This window comes from Anastrepha ludens, chromosome 4 (genome assembly GCF_028408465.1).
Source record: "Anastrepha ludens isolate Willacy chromosome 4, idAnaLude1.1, whole genome shotgun sequence".
In the NCBI taxonomy this organism is placed as follows: Eukaryota; Metazoa; Arthropoda; class Insecta; order Diptera; family Tephritidae; genus Anastrepha; species Anastrepha ludens.
In genome coordinates, this window is record NC_071500.1 from 8,001,226 (window position 1) to 8,018,668 (window position 17,443).

General features: G+C 40.8%; 1 protein-coding gene across 1 annotated transcript in view; it reads left to right on the top strand.

Moving 5' to 3' along the window:
* The first annotated feature begins 8,052 nt into the window (after positions 1 to 8,052).
* Positions 8,053 to 17,443, top strand: part of LOC128861380 (G-protein coupled receptor dmsr-1-like) — a 145,278-nt gene continuing 135,887 nt past the window's right edge. Inside the window, exon 1 of the mRNA XM_054099492.1 lies at positions 8,053 to 8,101. The gene's annotated coding sequence lies outside the window, so the exon portion shown is untranslated. The remainder of the gene's footprint in view (positions 8,102 to 17,443) is intronic.

Here is a 17,443-nt window from a genome sequence, read left to right on the forward strand (position 1 = left end):
ACCATCAGATTTCGATCCATCGGTGTTTATAATTTCGCAGGCCTCCTTTGTATGGCTGTATGGCTTCCCTAAGTACTTGCAGGTATACGTAAGAATAGTTGTCTTTTGTCCAGGATGAAGGCAGTTTGTCATTTTCCCAGACGGCGGTGATGTGGAAATGCAGAATTTCCGCTGAGATTTCTTTATCTTAGCCGTTCTTTAACTTATTAATATTTTATTTCTATATCGAGAATCGAAGCCGGGAACCACTGCCGCTAGATACTTTCTGAAGCAATGTTGCTTAGCTCTTATAAAAGTAAAGTCGACTAGTAGTGATTCTGAATTCATTAGAAACACACCCGTACGATGGTGGTAATTTTCCTGCAGTGAATTTTACCAATACATTTCGAATTTTATTTTACAAACTATGTTGAGCGCAAAAGGGTTTCCACTGCCTCGCGCACTAGTGAACAACTTTACTCTGTGCACAATAGACACACACATACACATGCGAACGGTAAAAAATGCTAGTCTAGTGAAATTTAGAAAATTTCTAAGGCCAAAAAACCAATTAACTGCTAATGAAACCCGCAATAAAAAACTGTTCATGAGTTGTGGCAAAAATAGAAGTGGAAAACGTAAAAAAAACTGTATTAAAAAGTAAACAACGACAACATCAAAACTTATTTGCTTGATGTACAGATTCATTGCGGTTTGTAGCAAAAGTTTTATTGGTCAATATGTGGCGTTGGGGGAAATTTTCGAACCGGTTGGCAGAGGTAAGCGGAACAAAAGGGTTGCAGGCAAACAATTGAGGTAGGCAAAAGTAGTCCAAATGTACAAAAATTTGTATAATAAAAAAAAAAAAAAAAATAAAATATGGATATGGATTAAAATATGGTGATGCCGGATAGCTTTCAATCAACCATCTCTTTCATGTAGATGACGTAAAGTTATATGCTGACAAAGAAAAACACTTAGAAAAATGGATAGAATGCATAATTAGCTTCTCTAAAGATATCCGTACGCCCATAGGATTTGATAAATGACGAAAAATAAAAATTGCAAATGGCAAAGTCATAAATGTTGAACCGGGTGCAGATGGCAACACCACAGCGAACATTAAGGAAATGGAAAAAGGTGAGACTTATAAGTACCTTAAAGCAGTACAAAACAACAATGTTGATACAATGCAAATGAGAAAAAAGCTTATAGCCGAGTATCAAAGACGCCTCCACGTAGGTACTTTGCAAGACAAATCTGAATGGCAATAACCAGGTCAGAGCTATCAACTCATTTGCAATACCTGTAATTTCGTATAGTTTTGGCATAGCTAAATTGGTCAACAACTGAGCTGAACAACCTGGAACGCATGCTGCGGACAAGTTTAGGTTAGGTTTGGCAGCCGCAGCACACGTAGAGGCAACGATGCCACTTAGACCACGAAATGGGTCCGTTGTGAGCCGCAGGGGCTGGGCTACATTTCCCTCTACATATTGAACCATCCTAAGCTTTTGACAAAGCGTAAAAGGTTGTTGATATCTAAAGTGTATAGATTATCTATACTCGTTTAGAAGTAGGATTTTAAAAATCGGTTCCTGTTTCTGGCTAGAGCTGGGCATGTGAATTGTTTCCAACTCCTCCTCATTTCTGCAGCTACGACATAAATCATGCGTATAAACGCCTAATCTCCTTGCACGATTCCCTATGAAACAATGTCCTGTGAGGGCCCCTACTAAGGTCCTGATTTGAAGTCTACTCAGTTTTATAATACTCTTGGATAGACGTAAATTTAGCCTTAGTCATGTTTGCCTAGTAATTTCACAGGTGTTAGCGATAATCCTTTGATTTGTAGAACTGATTAGTGCGTCCTTAATGAGAAGCTTAGAAGTTGCGAGAGGTATCTCCATAAAACTACTTATGTCTGGCATACCGGTACCTTCTCTTGCAAGTTGGTCTGCCCTACAGTTCCCTGGAAAATCTCCTTTATTTCCACTTGAAAAACACTACAGTGATCCGGTAGTTTAAACGATTCATTAATAGAAAGCTCTTCGCAAAATAACCCTGATCTTACACCGGTGTCCATTTTAGATCCGTCCGTGTAAATCTTAACGGGTGTGTTGGGTGTTGAATCCTCTTCAAGCCATTCCAGCCTAGAAGGGATTTTCATTAGGAAATTCCTTTCGAAGCAGAGAATGGGAGAGTGATAATCACAGTCACTGGGTATATCCGTGTAGGAGTCTAAGATGGTTGAATGCCCATGTGTGACAGTCTTCCATTGTGAGCTCGCTTTGAGCCTTAAAGCGGAGCAGGCCGCTGAGTATTTGCAGAAGAGATCTAGGGGTGGCAGATGTAAAATGATATCCAAAGCCATGGATGGCGTGGTTTTTATGACGCCACATATTGCTAATTCCGCTGATCTCCGCACCTTATTCAATAAATTAGAATAGGTTTTTTTCTGCATAGCACACCATCAGACAACATATCCCTATAAAAGAATGACTCTGACGACAGCAGATGAGCAACCTTAGGATTAATTTCCCAGGTCTTACGTAAAGCTTTATTACAGGCATAAAAAGCTAGGTTCGCTTTCCTGACTATTTCTAAGATGTTTGACTTCCAAGTCAGTCTCCTATCTATGTTTAGTCCAAGTACTTGGTTTCATCCGAAATCGCAAAAGCTTCCCCCTTGAGCACAATTGGAATTAGCTGAGGGATTCTGTGCTTCCTCGTGAACAAAGTGAATTGTGTGTTTTGTCTGGGTTGATTCCTAGACCATAATTTTCTGCCCACCTAGAAAATATATCTAGAGCATTTTGTATTAGGTCTCTTCTCATGTAGATACAAATTTACCAGTGACAGGAATAACAGCATCATAGGCGTAAGCTATCACCGATTCCAATATTAACAGAAGTTTATTTACAACTGCGCTTCATAAAAACAGTGAGCGGACTCCACCTTGCGGTGTAACTCTACGTACCAATCTCTTGAGTACCGATTCTCCTAGTTTCACTTCAATGATTCTGCTATTTAGCATTTTGCCAATGAAGCCTACCAAGCCCGGTTCTAACCCAAGATCAGTGAGAGCTGTAGTCGCCCATAAGAGCCGATCCTCAGATATAGCGTCTATTCTGACTTCACGACAGCGTACTGTATCTTCCAAGTTATGCCCAGTAATGCCTCAGCAGCCTGGAAAATGAGTGTGGAGTAAAAGTACTAAAGACTCTTTACTGGTTTTAGTGAAAGTATCATCACTTTCCTGTAGCAGTTCCCAATTTTGAGGACTTCCCGCTAAAATCTTACGAAGCCTGGAGGTATCAGTTGCCCCCTCAACCTCTTCACAAAAGGATTTCCAAGATTGCCTTGCTCGGAAAGAATGCCGCGGTCAACAAGGAGCTCTACACTATTCGACTGAAAAGATCTGATTGACATGGTCAAACCATACTCCTTCACGACAACGCCATGTTGCGCAAGTCGTCAAAGCCGCATTTCAAGATTTCGAATGGCTCGGCGCCTGCCGTATTCTTCCAACCTTGCACCAACCGATTACCATCTTTTTCGCTCTTCCGCTCCCTGTCAAACCATATGAAGGGCGTTACCTTCGATAACAAAAAGGTCATTAAAAGCTGGCCCAATAACTTCTTTGACACCAGACGATGTGATTTTTAGTGGAACTACATCAACAAATTGGTCGAGCGGTCGGAAGAGGTTGTAAACAGCAGCGACGAATATATAATTGATCAACTTAGCAATGGGGCAATTCAGAATGCATGCAGGGAGGTTTGACGGATATTTTCTTTACCGATGGGTCCAAGAATGAAATAGGATATGGAGCCGGATGGTACTTAAACGATAGTAATAAGTATCACTATGCTATGGGGGAAATGACAACTGTTTTCCAAACGGAAATTTTCGCCATCCTGAAATTAGTTGAATGAATAATCGAGAAGAGATGGAGCGGGAAACAGATTGGAGTTTTCAGTGACAGTCAGGTTGCACCGAAAGCCCTGGAGAACGCGAAGAAAACCTGAAAGATTGTTCAAGAATGTAAGAAGAAGCTTAATTCTGTCGCAAGACAAAACCGACTTGTACTTATATGGGTTCCAGGACACTCCGGTGTTCAAGGAAACGAAATTGCTGATGAATTGACCAACCGTGAATCAGCGGTTCCCCCACAAGGTCCAGAGCCAATAATCGGAATCAGTTTCGCAGGAAGCATGAATTGGATCAGCGATTATGTAGGCAATCTGCATAAAGAGCGATGGTCCGGTCTAGAATGCTGCAGAACTGCAAAGTGTTTTGTGATAAGTCCGAGCAGAAAACTGTCAAACTTTCTACTAAAACTTAGAAGGAAAGACATTCGGTTGATTGTCGGTATCATTAGAGGACACAACCCATGGGGTGAGCATATGACCACAATTGGAATCATTGAGTACCCAATGCGCCTGTGCTGCTTGGTGGAGGCGAATAGCACTGAGCACTTTCTCTGTGAGTGTCCTGCCTTTGCCAGAGCAAGGCTACGAGTGTTGGGTTCCGATGTCATGAGAATGAGTAATATTCGATCTCTAAAATTGGAGGATATTTATAAATTTGCCAAAGAATCAGGAAAATTGTCACAGGACTAACTATCTCCATCTCTGTCTCTATTCTTTTCTATCTCTTTCTCTGATACTTTTCACCTTCCCTCCTTGACTATCTACCCTCTTTCCAGAGCTCTAAATACAGTGGGTTTTTTAGCCTGAGTGTTTTAGGAGCCACCAAATCTCCTGGTGCTCCTTGGCTCGATCTATTCAAATTTCAATTTCAACTTATTGATATAATTAGTGTTTTTGTTTAAATGAAAGTCTTCGGTAAAAACGTTACGAACTTATTCCCGGATGAAACTCGGAGTATGCGGCATTGCGAAAAACTTATACTGCCGCAAGATGTTATTAGGCTGGGAATAGAAAGCTCTCTAAGAGCTCGAAATTTTTGCACGTAGGTATGCAACTAATGCATTCTCATATTTTTGTATACGAAATTGGGTTAGAGTAAACGTATAAAAATCAGTTTAAATGGCACTGCTCTTCATTTTCGCAAGTTAGCTATAAGATAAGGACGTAGATCCAATGCATCGCTGCATATAGTCATTAGAAATTGGCTTTACTGTAATCGGAGAAATCCAATTAACCACACAGAGATATATTATAAATTGTCCATTAAATCATTTTACATATCTCCACGTTTGAAAATGATTTCTCTCTGCGTGCTACAAACGCACACATATACACGTACTTGTATAGATTAATCTGTAATTGTTTCAGTTGTCATTATCGCTGCCTTATTCGCTGTAATTAAATACCGGAATAACTGTCTGTTAATTATCCTGGCAGCAGGAAATTGCGCAATTGCACAATGGCCTCGAAAGTATTTTATATTTCGTTAAATGATTTGCGAGGATAATAAAAATGGCAATACATCTTTTTTCAGTTTTTCTGACATTCCATTTCATTAAGTTACGCGATATACATATATTCGACAATTCGCTTGTTCAATTGATGCAACTAGGAAATTAAACGCATTGGCGCATTAAGGGAAGTGCACGTAAGTGGTCAATTATCTCTTAGCAAAAAACAAATTAAAAGAGAAGTCTGCATCGAGGAGAAATATATTGTTAGAAATAATAAGTAAGGAAGTGATAAATACGGTGCGGACCGAACTTTATGTGCCTCCGCAGATAGGTAGGGTAGGTAAAATGGCAAGAGTGCCGCAGGCACACTTCAAGTAGCAGTTACGTGCCGTTTTGATGCCACAATGTAGACCATTACCTGTGCAAAGAAAAAATTTTGGGAAGAGAAAACCTTCTACAGTCATCCAGTGCCGTTGATGTAGTCGAGGAGAGAAAAGGGATCTAGGCTGGAGAATTTCTTCAAGTCATCCCCAAAGGGCACGCTAAGGAATCTCAAACGCCTAGCCGCCAGAGCCGGACATTTGCAGAAAAAGTGTTCAACAGTCTCTTTCTCTGCAGGATCCCCACAGCTTGTTGTACGGAATTCCAAGCTTCTCCGCATGAGTACCGATCACCCAGTGACCAGTGAACACCGCAATGAGTTTGGAAATTGAATGGCGCGAGATTCCCATCACCTTAAGCGTTCTGTTTCTATTCGTATTGGGGCCATATTGTTTGCGAAATAGCACACGATGAGACAGACCTCCATTTATCTTGCGCTTTTTGTAGATAAAAATTGTGTAGTTTCCCTTAAACAACGGACAAAGGGACGCCGATGTCTGAGAGGGGGACAGCAGACACCGGTTCTGTCGACCACTTCCTGGCAAGCTCGTCGGCAATTTCATTTCCCTCTATATTCCTGTGCCCAGGAACCCAGATAAGGGAGAAGTTTGAGTTCTTCCTTACAGGAGTTCACCAGAAGAGAGCTGCAATACGGCGACGACAGGGCCTTGATCGCAGCTTGGCTATCGGAAAAAATATTAATGTACCCCTCCCAACTGTCTGCAGGATTGTAAAGAGCTCTGCTTGAAAAACGCTGCTCGTTTCCGGCAGTTTAAAGGATACCGAAATGCTGGCTGATTTAGAGAAAACACCCGCTCCCGCTCCAGATACCATCTTGGATCCGTAGGTAAAAACAGAGGTACCTATATTCGTGCTGACTCTCCCCTCCTTCCAGTCTTGCTTGCTCGGAAAGATAGCCCCAGCACAACCCTCAAATCCCAGTTTGCGGATGGAGAGATCAGTGCGAAGAACAGAGAAGAAAGGGGAGATCTGCTTCAAGATGCTACTATGTCCTACAGGAAATTGTCTCAAGAGGTCCAGCTCCTTCAACCTATAACTCAGTTTGGGAGTATTCCATTTGTACTAAGTTTAAATAATTTTCCCATTTCGATAGGCATCTGAAGAGTATCACCAGACAACCTGGCCCGCATTTCGATATCATGCGTTGCCGAAAAGTAATAAATAGAAACTTGTTCGCCTGGATTCAATGAAGTGCCGCACGATTTGACCCAAACGGTTTTTTTTTTCATTGTGACTTTTGGGACATTAACAAACTTAACGCCCCCTTTTCCCCACCAGGCGCAGCTCAAACTGTATTGCCTGCTAACTTCCAAGCAAAAGTTTTAATTTCTATGCTTTTGAGCACTTTTCTTTAAAATTCGCTCTGATATAAAAGGTAGCATTTCAAAAAGGACATCACGAATTTGTTAAGGAGCTCACGATGGCTGGCTTACGGTGAAAATTAAAAATCTTTCAAAGCAAAAATATAGCGAAAACTGGTCGAAATCTTGAGGTGCTTTATTTTTAAAAGCCCTAGAATAAAAATAAATAATTGACGCCTGCAATTCTGCTAGGTGTTTGATAGAGTTCCTCCTCCTATTTGTGGCGTACGTCTGGATGTTGTTCCACAAATGGAGGAACCTATAGCTTTAAGCCGACTCTGAACGGAAGATAGTTTTCATGAGGAGCTTTTTCATGGCAGAAATACACTCGGAGGTTTTCCGTTGCCTGCCGAGGGGCGACCGCTGTGGTACAAATAAAATGTTCAAGAGCGTATGTATGGCCAGCATTAAACGGTTTAAGAAGAGCGGCTGCACCAAGTTCCTGCGACTTATTCTTTTAGATGGTACATTTTTGTCGTAGTCATTTAAACTATCTTAAATAACTCTCTGAATTGGTCTAGCATAGATGATCTTAAACTCACATTTATCGTCTGTGAGTATAGCAAAAGCTGGCCATCTTCGCCAAATTTTCATTCCTATTAGAAAGTACACTTAAAAGGAGTTGCAAGGTGAGGCGGGGGCTTAAATGCCTTTTAATAGTTTTATTACAATTTTGACGATTTTACAAATTTAATTTTGCCATATGAGAAATTTAGTATCTGGATACTTAAAAGAGTTAAAGTTAAGTCCTTCGTTGAAAACTCTATAACCGATGTCTTTCAATATAAAATAATAATTTTTCGATTTTAGTGTATCTTTACAATCCATTAGACTTTTCAATTAACATATAAGATGTTTTAGAAATTAGTCGAGTTATTTTTTTAACTAACAAGAGAAATATTATTTTTTACATTTCAGATTTCGAGGCAACACACAAGCATACAAAAACGCGTGCACATATAAGCAATCATGTAAGTATGAACCATGAAAAAATGTCCGTAGCTGTCGTTAATTTGATGTCTGCATAGGTTAAATTGTGTTTCACTAATTTAATGTTTTTCTATCACATTATTAACTTTAACTAAGTTAAAAAAAAAAACACAAAAATAATAAGTAAGTTAAATTTTATGGAAAAGTAGTTGTCAGCTTTCAAATAGTTGTTGAAAGAAAGTTTTCAGCCTTCCAAAAAAAGATATGCCGCTGGCGACACGGATTCGCGGACTCAAAGATGTCTGAAATCCAAAAGACAGAAAGCTTCTTATTCAGTATAAAAGTCGTTGTTGTGTGAGCTCCGACCTTTGAAAATAAAATAAACTTTGACAAAACGGCGGACGTTCACATATGAAAAACCGTTTTTTTGACCCTTTTTTATACTTTAAAGGTCCGAAAGAATACTAAAAAAATTGTTTTCCAAATGATCGTAGTTTAAACGATAACGGCATCAATTCTCAGGCAAAATATATCGCGCGTAGCAATAAGCAATAAGGCTAAACACTCTAAGTAAGTGGTCAAATTAAAGCTACGGTCACGGCAAAATCCTGGCTGGCACTTCGGGAACGAGACGATGTAAAACAGGGCGAGTCTATCCCTGTATACACAGATGGCTCAAAGCTCGAGGGCAGGGTGGGCGGAGGTGTATACTCCGAGCATCTGGGGATCCCCTTCAGTTTTCGGCTCCCCGAATGAGGAAGAGACAATTTTGCACCAACTGTGTCACTGTCCTGCTCTATCCAGACACAGATTTATGGTTCTAGGCAGACAATTTTTTAACGAATTGGAAGATCTCAGTTCCGCAGAAATAGGAGGTATTCTAAAATTTTTGAAAAGCTCTCACTGGTTTTAGGAGAAATAGGGAAAGCTCCCCATGCAGCATCTCAATGGGCTAGGAGCCTGAGTGTGTCCCACAGGACAACCGCTTCAACCTAACCTAACCTAAACCAGCTATATCTGTGTTCATTGACCATGTGAATACCATTTTTTGAAGGCTGACAACTTTTTGAATGGAAATTTTTTTTTACTTTTTAGCAGTGGATCAAAAAATGGACTCCAAAAACATGGTTTCAAATGAGGCGAGTGCCTTATGTTAGGTTGAACTGGTTGACTTGCAATCACGTCCCGCCCATAGCGATGGAATTCATTAGTCATGTGTTTTGAAATAGTCCACCCACTTGGTATCTGCTTCTATTGAGAATTTTGGAAGACATTTCCACCCTACTGCTCAGATATCTCCCAATCCATCACACTGTGGTGCCCCAAATATTTTAAACATGTTTTGAATAACGCAGCACATCCACAAAGGAGATGCTCTACAGTTTCCCTTGAGCATTGCTCTATGCATTTCCAGTATTCTTCGCTGTCCGCGATTCCTATCTTATGAACACACGCTACTACTGAGCTATGATCCGTCAGCACGGCTATCATACGAGTAGTTCTACAATCTCTACGTATCTATTAGTGAAAGTATAAATCAAGTAAGACTGTGAACGTTTTGGGTTCACTCTTTGCATTCCTGCAAGTGGGCAAGCTCTAGCATGAATTTTTAGATCATATTTTCGCCTAGTTCACTGTAAAATGTTCATATTGGTTTTACGTAGTATTTCGTTGACAAAATCCCAGAATAGAGAGACCCTATTTTTCACTATATCGTCTTCGTTATGTCCCTGCAATGCTCTTCTGGTCTGGAATTCAAAAGAAATGTAGGTTACAATTCGCTATTCGCTGCTAACCTTTCTACTGCCTCTCTGCTCCGAAAACGATCTTGGATGCTATACTAAACGAAGTAAATTATTTAGTGGCTGCTCGATTTCTTGATTGGCGCGATAGCCATTTAAGAGATTTTTTTTACTAACCGCCGCCAGTTGGAAATATCAGGTGAAGCCAAGTCCTTCTCCATCTAATTTTCCCAACGCAGAGGAGGCCGTCCTCTTTCTCTGCTACTACTCAGCTGGTATTTCATCGAATACTTTCAGAGACGGAGCATTTGTAACCATTCAGACGGCATGACCCAGCCAACATAGCCGCTGTGGACCTTTATTCGCTGCGCTATGTCTATGTTGTCGTAAGTTTCATACAACTCATCATTCCGTCGCTTGCGATATTCGCCGTCACCAACGTTCAAAGGTCCAAAAATCTTCCGCAGAATCTTTCTATCAAATATTCGAAGTGACGTCTTATCGGATATTGCCATCGTCCAAGCGTTAGGACGGGCTTGATGAGCGACTTAAAGAGCCTTAGTTTTGTTTGCCGTGTGGGGTCTTTACTACTCAATTTCCTACTTAGTCCAAAGTAGCACTTGTAGCCCTTCTTCGTCCTGTCGGTTTGAAGTCGACGAAAATAAGGTGTGTGTGCCCTCTTCTTTCATTGGTCTTTCTTGTCCAAGACTTGGCGTATTGTGAATATCTGGTCGATGGGGGACTTTCCAGGTCTAAAGCCACACTAATAAGGTCTAATCAGTTGGTTGATGGTGGACCTCAGCCTTTCACACAATACGCTCGCTAAAACTTTATAGGCGATATCTAGAAGAGTAATCCCACGGTAATTGGCAGAGATTGCAGGATCACCCTTCCTATGGATTGGGCAGAGCAAACTTAAGTTCCCATTGGCAGACATGCTTTCATCCGACCATATTTTGCATAGAAGCTGATGCATGCACCTTACCAGCTCCTTGCCGCCATGTTTGAATAGCTCACCCGGCAGTATGTCGGCGCCTGCGACTTTGTTGTTCTTTAGCCGCATTATCGCTATTCTCCCGTCATCATGGCCGGGAAGCGGAACGACAATTCCGTTGTCAACGATTGGGCTATGGAGATCTTCATATTCTCTATGACATGCGCAGCTGTCATTATTTAACTATTTCGAGAAGTGTTGCTGAGGTTCGAATAATATTGTCAGATTTTTTACTATAAACAGGAGCTTGAGCTCATTTTATTTATAGAGCAAAAACATTCTTTATTTCAGCTTAGAGTATCACCTCGATTCTTGCAATCTGCTGTTACTATTTAAAATAATCAGAGCCCGTCAACCTGCGTAGCTTTTTCGAAAATAAAATGTTGTGCAACTATGTATCTCGGGCCCATAATATTGTTGCCCTTAAATAAGAAACTTTAATGGTCTCTAAACTGATTCTTTGTTAGTAATGTTGGCATGTGGAGTTCCATTAAAAATATGCAATCCACGCGAGTGCACAAATTTTGGTCCGTGCCGCAATTAGCAGTTACTTTTTAATAATTTTTTTTAATTCTCGCATGGCGTGAATCTTTCTACTTGCATGGTTTTACAAGTACACCATTTAGTAGTCCAGCTCATAATTCGATTAATTTTTGGGTCATATTTTTAGATATACACATACACACACACATGCACGAAACAGCAAAACATATTTTATCGTGTTATGCGACCATTTGGTGCTAAGCAGCAATAAAAAGCATGGAACTAATTCCTCTCCCTAGCATACATGCACACATACATACACATGCATGCACATATTTGCTCAACAAAGGCGATGTGCTTAACAAAGCAAATGATAATAACAATGAAAGCAATTATTTATGAAGGAACGTTATTGCTGGGCCAAACAGCTCATGCCAATTTTCCATGCCACTAAATGGTCGTGCACTGCTCCTTCTGAAAAATGGGCAATCTGCGCATATTTTATTGGCCTGAAAATATGCTGCGGTTATTTTCAGGCTCGGTAATTTAGTTAATTTTTCTCATTTTCTTATTTTATCGAAATATGGATGCAGATATTTTGAAATTTGCTTTGAAATGTTTGCTATTCGAAAGTGTGAATGATTTCAAATTAAATATCAACATTTTTGTTTAACTGTTGACTCAGCTTGGAAGCTTGTTCAACTGTCTATTTATTTGAACTGTGTGGGCACGCATTGTGTAAGTTATAAATGTTCGTGCGTATGTTAACTTTCATTATTGGAAAAGTATTTACATAGCCAGCAGAGAAACTCGATGGGCCTTCAGAAATCCCATTGAGAAAACGATTGCTAATTGTTAAAAATTATGAAACACTCAATTTTGGAAAGCTAATGCCAAGATATCGATATATAGATAAGGATTAGTTAATTATTTTGAAAAGCTTTTAAGGAAGTTTGTGAAGAAAGTCTTAAGCTACGGCGACACGCTCATGCATTTGCTGTCCACCAGCTTATATGTGTGCGTGTCGGGTGACACACGTACTTGTTTCATATCACGCATACTTCTCGGCTTTTGCATGATGAAAATTAAAAATTTTAGACTTTTTCGCGGGCAAGCGTCATGCACCCGACATGTACATATACAGGGTTTGATTGAAAAGTAATTAGCCTTATTTTTTTAAGCAAGTTTATTGAACCTTTTGGCTTATACAACTAATATTCTTCAAAATAGGACCCTTGAGCGTCAATAGACCGCTAGTAGCGGTCCTTCGACTGCAGGAAATATTTTTTAAACTCATCCGCCGGAATCGCGTTCAATTCGGCTGTCACAGTTTTTTGGATCGCCTCGATGGAGTCGAAACGCCTCCCTTTCAGCTTTCTTTTCAGGGGCGGCAACAAGAAGAAGTCCGGAGGGGACAGGTCTGGGCTGTAGGGAGGGTGGGGAAGCACAGGAACCCCCATCTTGGCCAATGCAGAGGTGCAGAGGAAGGCGGTGTGCGCCGGCGCATTGTCGTCACGAAGGGTCCAATTGTTTTCAGCCGAAAGAGCACTTCTTTGTAAAATGCCGCGTTTACAGTGCTTCCTAGAGGTACAAACTCCTTGTGGACTGTTTGCGTCGTCGAAGGCCTTCCAGATCGCTGTTCGTCTTTGATGTCCTCCCGGCCTTCCTTGAACGACTTGTGCCACCGTTTTACCTGGGCACTGGACAGAGATTGGTCCCCGTAAGCTTCCTTGAGTAGCCCAATAGTTTCGGTACTCATTTTGTTGAGCTTTACGCAAAATTTGATCGAGTAACGTTGCTCCGACGATCGCTGCATTTTCGCCACTGCAAAATCCTAACACACTTTTAAAACAGCTTTCACGGGCGGAGCGATGTTAACTGCACCGCTGTTGCCAGCGAACTGGGACCGGTTTCTAGTGGAAGGGGAAGGTCCAACGATCATTTTCCCCCACCAGCCGATTCGGTTGATGGCTTGGCAGACCGGGAAGGCGCATTACTTTTCAATCTAACCCTGTATAAGCTGTTGGATAGCAAATACATGAACGTGTCGCCGTAGCTTTACTTAATCTTCATGTCTACTGCATAGCAAAATGCATTAGTTCACAATTTCTTCTCGTGAGACATTCGGGAGGGAGACATTCAGGTTCCCTAATGTGACCCACATCACTAAGAGAAAGCACCCGTCTCTTATCTCTGCAGTATTTCGCTGCAGCTTTCACCAGCCAAACAGCAAAAAAATTGTTGTAAAATACAAGAAAATAAAGGTTGTCAAAAAATTCTTGCGGTATTTTTATTGAATTTTCAATTGTTCATAAAATTGGTTATAATAATGCGATTTAAGTCAAATATGCGCCGTTTTGTTCGATGACGAGTTCCCAACGAGATGCCAACTTCATAATGCCCCTCTTATAGAAGCTCGCTTCCCTATTGTCAAAAAACTCGGAGAGCCAATTTTCACAGGACTCTCTTGTGGACAACTTCCGACTACCAAGCTCGTTCGCCATGGACAGAAATAGGTGGTATTCACTTGGTGCGAGATCCGAACTATGCGGTGGATGCAAAAGAACCTCCCATCCGAGCTCCCGGAGCTTCTGGCGCGTCACCAAAGATGTGTGTGGCCTGGCGTTGTCCTGATGGAAGACAATTCGTCCTCTGTTGATCAAAGATGACCTCTTTTGCATGAGTGCTGCATTCAAGCGGTCCAGTTGTTGGCAGTACAGGTCCGAATTGAGCGTTTGGCCACAGGGGAGCAGCTCATAGTGGATGATTCCCTGCCAATCCCACCAAACACACAGAAGAACCTTCCTGGCCGTCAATCCAGGCTTGGCCACCGTCTGGGCAGCTTCACCGCTTTTCGACCGCGACCGTTTGCGCTTCACGTTGTCGTAAGTGACCCACTTTTCATCGCCAGTCACCATCCGCTTCAAAAACGGGTCGATTTTGTTGCGATTCAGAAGCGATTCGCATGCATCCATACGGGCAAAAATGTTTTTTTGCGTCAAGTCGTGTGGCACCCATACATCGAGCTTCTTTTTGAATCCAAGCTTCTTCAAATGGTTTATAACGGTTTGATGACTCATGCCCAGCTCTTGGCCGATGCTACGGCTGCTACTATGCCGGCCTCTTTCGATCAATTCAGCGATTTTATCGCAATTTTTGACGACAGGCCTTCCGGACCGTGGCGCATCTTTGATCACCTCTGCACCAGAACGAAAACGTTGAAACCATCGTTGTGCGGTGGAAATGGAAACTGTATCGGGTCCATAAACTGCACAAATTTCATTGGCAGCATGAGATGCATTTTTGCCTTTATCGTAGTAGTACTGTAAAATATGCCGTATTTTCTCTTTATTTTGCTCCATGTTTGCGACGCTATAACTCACGAACGACTACAAGCAAACAACAATTAATCAAACACGTGTTAGCACGTGAAAAGAGCTTTCCAAAAAGCTCTAGCGTGAACCGATGCGACGCATACAACTAGAACTACGCGCTTGCAAAGACAAGCTTGCGGAAATACCGCAAGACTTTTTTGACAACCTTTATAAAAACGCTATGAACCTATTCCCCAATGCAATCCAATAGTTACATACCATATACATACATGAAGATTTGCAAAACTGTGGGCCAGAAGTCTTACCGTACTTTGTGCTTTCACCAGATTTAGAGCCTTCCCATTTTCATTTATTTCGGTCGGTGTAGAATGAGCTTCCAGGAACGTAATTCAATTGCCCTTAAAGCATCAAAAATTAAGTTAATTTTTTCTTAATCTCAAAACATGGCTTTTTTTGACAAAGCAGCGATAAATTACCAGAGAGCTGGAAAATGTTGTAGTTTCGCACGGAGCGACAATACTGTGAATAAGGTAATCTTTGGTAGGCATTTGAGATAAACCCAAATTTTTGCATGTTATACCCCTTTTCAATTTCAAGTCACACAACTCAGTAAAGACGTGTATTTCAAATCTTCTTCTTTCATAGCGTTACAACGCGGGTTGTGTCAAAGCTTCCTTCAAAATGCTCCTCCAAAGCGGTCTATCTTGAGCTGTTGCTTCGTAGTTGCGTATTCCCAGCTTCTTAAAATCGTGTTCCACTGCGCCTATCCAACGGTTCCTCGGTCTGCTTTTGGCCTTCACGCCCATTAGCTTTCCTGTCAAGGCTTTCTTCACGGTACAGTCAACAGGCATACGGATCACATGACTTAGCCTTCTTATGCGCTGCGCTTTAACAAAACACACAGCTGTCTCGTTCTGAGTTAGATCGTTCAGTTCGGAGTTCAATCGGATTCTATAGGTACCATCATCCATTCTTATTGGGCCAAAGATCTTTCTTAAAATTGTTCTTTCCATGCGAGCAATCAGAGCAGAATCATCAACCTTAAGAGTCCATACCTCACAACCATATGTTAGGATTGGTCGAATAAGGGTCTTGTACATAGTGAACTTTGTAGCTTTAGACAAAAGTCGGGACTTGAATAAGTTAAGGGGGGCGTAATACGCTTTGTTGGCGACGTTGATGCGATCCCTGACGGCAGAAGTTGAGCCAATGCTACATGCGAACATAACTCCTAGGTACTTAAAATGCTGCACTTCTTCAAAAGTATAGGCTCCCACATGGAAATTTGGCATTTGTGCAGGCCGCCTCGATTTCAACAGTTATTTGGTTTTGCCATCGTTTACAAAAAGGCCAATATCTTTCGCAATTTTGTTAATTTTTAAGAAAATTTCTTTTAAGTCATTCCTATTTCTTGCGAGAATAGCGATGTCATCTGCATAAGCGCATATTTGGGTTGTTTTAGTCATCAGGGTACCACCTTTGTTGACTTCCCTTACGACAAAGTGCAGCATCAAATTGAATATGACTGTTGATAGGGCATCACCTTGTTTTACAACTGTTTCAATAGGGTACGACTCTGTGAGCTTCCCTTGAATGATCACTTTTGCTTGTGTATTTGTGAGCGTTGCGCTAACGAGCCTTATTAGTTTGGCAGGTATTCCAAGAATGAGCAATATGGCTCGTTTGAAATCAATGAACAGGCAGTGAACATCTAGCCCGTATTCATAGTGTTTTTCAAACACTTGGCTAAGAACGAAACATTGGTCGGTGGTAGACTTACCGTGTATTTCAAATAGTAGATTGATTAACAATAAAAGCGCACCTGCGCACACATACATACATATGTATATATGGCCATTTGTTTGTATGAATTGTGTTGGTGCCGCATAAAGGTGTTTGAGCAATATTGGATATATTTCATCGTTACTTCTAATAATCTATTTGTTGAAGAATCTTCTGATTACAATTCAGTTTGTGCTCATAGTGGAGTCATTTCTAATGAACTGGTCGCCGGGCTGAAGTTTTTTGTTGTTCTCAGAACCGAATGCGCACATAGCCATTCATACTCAGTCATAATTATTACTTTGCTAAAGCGCATTCGTTCTAGGCCTGCACCAGTATTACTCTAGAGAAATGCTGAATTCCTTACGAAAATTTGTACGAAAATAATTAATATGAAATTTGTGTAACTTGCGACCAGCGCGTCCGTTGAAGATTCGTACTTTCAGTCGAATAATTTGTAATTAGATTTTAAAGCAGTGATGTGAAATAATTGAAAACAGCTCTTCTAAAATATCGCAACCGCCAACAAAAAGCCAACAAATCAGCACAAAGCAGTTCCCCACCTATGAATTCAGCATTTAACAAAGCAATCGGTTTCGGCTAAAATGATGTGGTAGTGTGCGCTTCTTCGTATGAGAGAAGGGCGAGATTTTTATTCTAGTATCAGAAAAAAGAGTTGGTGGGTTCAATTGGCTTATTAGTGATTTGTGTGCCGATTTTATTTACCATAAATTAAAAAGTTTAGAGAATAATAAAGACACGATAATGGGGGAAAAAATTAAAGGATGCACTCCTCGGAAAAATGGTAGCATACCAATATTTTGAATAATTCCGACTACTTTTCCTTTTGTTATTTGAATTTTCAATTTTTCTTGTGCAAATAAAAAAGCTATCTTGATTATATCGAACTCAATTAAGGCTTTAATAATATTGGGTAGACGAAAAAGTCTTTTCGTATATCTAATCAAACTTCAACTCATTTTTTTTATATTTATAATGAACTTTATTAAACCAAATATGTACCATTTTGGTCGACCACCTTTTGCC